Raw genomic sequence first — 3426 nt, forward strand, 5'->3', positions numbered from 1 at the left:
CTCATAAACCTACGAACGGTACCCGAAACATCAAACTAGACATAGGCACGACAAACGGGGTCCGTTGGGACACCACGGGGATCGGGGAAACATCAAACGGGGAAGCCGGGGTCCCGAGGTGGGAGAAATTCCAGCGGGTAGCCGGTGGGTGGGGGTCCACCCGCCGGCTGACACTTTTCCGGGCAGCGGGTGCCCGGCGGGCAACTGCCCGCCCGCCGGCTGCCCGCTACCGGAGCTGCCCGAATTGCCGCGGGTAGGTGGTGGCTCCCCTACCCCCCCCCCCCCCACCTACCCCCCACTGACTCTTTTCATCACTTTTCGCCCCGGGAACCGTTGTGGAACCCGAAACCATGCTTAGACACTTTTCAACGTTATTAACGACAACACATAGACAATTAACGGATCAATTACGATAGACGAACGGCACATAACCTAACATGCTTTTCTAATCGTAATCAACACCCAAACATGCGATTTCCCACCCGATAATCCAAGAATAAGATCATACGATACAACCTAGGGTTCTAATCACTTTTATATCCACAAGAATACGATTCGTCTTCTAATTGCAAGATTCGGTAGGAACAACACATATCATCAAGGATAGCAATTAATCATCAAGAACAACATAATCATCAAGAACAGCACATCATCATCAAGAATCCCAATCAATCATCAAGAACATCCCAATTATCAAGAAGCTCCCAATATCAAGATTACCAAGATTCCCCATGGAATCATTAAATCAACATCAATAATAATCATAGTAATTCGCCATTCACAATCATACGGGGGAAACCCTAAGGGGAAATCATAGCTATGAAAATAGGTTTTGTTGAGACATGGGTTACCTCTTAGCCTTAATTAATTCCTTGGCTATGAAGGATCTTTCTTTAAGCTTCCTTGCTTTCTTGATTTCTCCTAAGGGAATTCTTGGAGCTCTTTTTGGGGTGGTGGGCGTTAATCATGTGGGGAGTTCTAGGTGCCTCTTAAGTCCCCTATATATATATTTAGGAGTCCTAATTAGGAACTAATATTATAGGCTCGCTAATTCTATTCCTTTTGGAACTAAGGATTGGGTTTAGGGGTTGGGTTTATACATGAGGGCCCATGGACTATGGTGGGCCTTTTTCCCTAATTAATTATAATTTATTCTTTCTCTTGGGTTACTGATTAATTGATTAAATGGTTTTAGGGGCCGTAACACGGGGTGTTACAGTGCGGCCTCCAAATCCTTTAGGTGCACCCTAAAACATTACTTATGTGTTCATAAACCATCACTTGTTTGTCTTCTCGAGCCCAAAGTCTCGGGCTCTCAAGCCAACTAGATTTGTATTCGCTTGGGCTTTGACGACTGGGTTAGGGTCGAAGCCATTGGCTTTTCTGGGGGTATCTGGATATTATGGAAGTCTTCTGTGTCTATGGAGGTGTTATACACTCACCCCCAATTTATCTCTTTACAGGTACAAGTGAATGACTCCGAACCTTGGCTGCTATCAGTTGTATATGGAAGCCCTAACAGAAGCTTAAGGAGACGTCTTTTTGCAGAACTTTCAGGGCAGCTTTTTAACCCCCCAGGCCCTTGGCTTGTCGTGGGTGATTTTAATGCGGTAACCTGTCACGAAGAAGTTAACAACCAAGAGACTTTCTCTTCGGCAAGATGTGCCAATTTTAACCAATGGATCTTTCGAGAAGGGCTAATCGACCTGGGTTTTATAGGTTCGAAAAATTTACATGGATGAGGGGTATCGACTCCTCAACTTGTAAAGCAGCCCGTCTTGACCGGGCCATGAGCAATACCGAATGGAGATGCATTTTCCCAGATGCGACAGTCCAACACCTTCCAATGACTCAGTCTGATCACTCACCCCTACTTGTCAATACTTATGAATCTCAACAAGCTACAATGAATAGAAGTTTCCGGTTTAATATGGCTTGGGTTAACCATGCGACCTTTCAAGGGCTGGTTAGATTTTGCTGGGCATCTGACAGAAGTTTAGACCACAACATGGCAGAAAAGGCAAAGCGTCTCTCGTCTTGGAACATCAATACCTTTGGAAACATATTCTTCAGAAAGAAACGCCTACTGGCCAAAATAGGTAGTATACAACGCAAATTATCCCTGGGGGCTAGATCGGATCTAATTAGACTTGAACGACGTCTACGAAAAGAGTTGGTGCAACACCCCAGATTTTCAAGACATTTTAAGCTTATATAATAAAGGTAATATCTCATTACATCCCAAAGTATATCATAAGTGTACGGGGTGCTATGCCACACCTGGGCTAGAGAACCCAGGTGCACAGGCTGTCTAACTAATATCCATTGAAACACAATGCATAATATGGCACGCAGGCCGAAAGGGAAACTACTCTACTTCTACGCTCCAGTTCTAGCGTGCTCCAGTGCTCCAGTCCTCTGTGCCTGAAAGCCAAATATATCTGTTCAGCGAGAGATGCTGGTAACCCACTCCAACGCGTTGAAATACAATACATATAGAGATATATATAGATATACGAAAACCATTTTGAGCATGAAGATATATCCTACGAACTCTAGCTTTAAAACCGGGAATGACTCGACAGGTAAGGCCAGACACAAGCAACAGTTATAACGAGCATATGCAGTTCACAACAGATAAGGCAGATAAAGCAAAGCACAAACAATGATCATAACCCAACATGAACAATCCCCAATATAAATCCCATAGTCACATCCCCTAAGACACTCGTAATCACAACTCGTCCATGTCACAGCACATAACACACTTTGTTGGCGCCACAGGACCAATCGCATGCCCCTACATGAGGGTCAGCGCATATAGCTCTAACATGGCCCCGCAGCACCCTGTCCCGTATCGCAACACGGAGGGGTCGATCGCAACCGACCGATGAACCGCAGCTCATCATAGTGTTTGATCGCAACCAAACAGTGGACCGCAGCCCAAGAGAATGTCATCTGACCGCAGCCAGGAAAAAGGACGAATCGCAGCTCGTATAGAAACGTTTGATCGCAACCAAACGGTGGACCGCAGCCCAAGAGTATCAATCTGACCGCAGCCAGCTACTGAACCGCAGCTCAGGATAACCAATCCGATCGCAACCGAATTGGGGTAACACACACATAACACATAGCAAGCACATGCAACCCACATTACACATTAGGAAGGGGGAGAAAACGTATAGCAAAACTTATGCGTGATCCATCACTTACTAAGAATAGTCCTAAGGGGTTCATACTTCTTCCACCTAGGTCAACGGGATACCAATTCCACTAGCATGCAATATAATAGACTCATAAACCTACGAACGGTACCCGAAACATCAAACTAGACATAGGCACGATGAACGGAGTTCGTTGGGACACCACGGGGAACGGGGGAACATCAAACGGGGAAGCCGGGATCCCAAGGTGGGATAATTTCCA

This window comes from Ipomoea nil, unplaced genomic scaffold (genome assembly GCF_001879475.1).
Source record: "Ipomoea nil cultivar Tokyo-kokei standard unplaced genomic scaffold, Asagao_1.1 scaffold3100, whole genome shotgun sequence".
NCBI lineage: Eukaryota > Viridiplantae > Streptophyta > Magnoliopsida > Solanales > Convolvulaceae > Ipomoea > Ipomoea nil.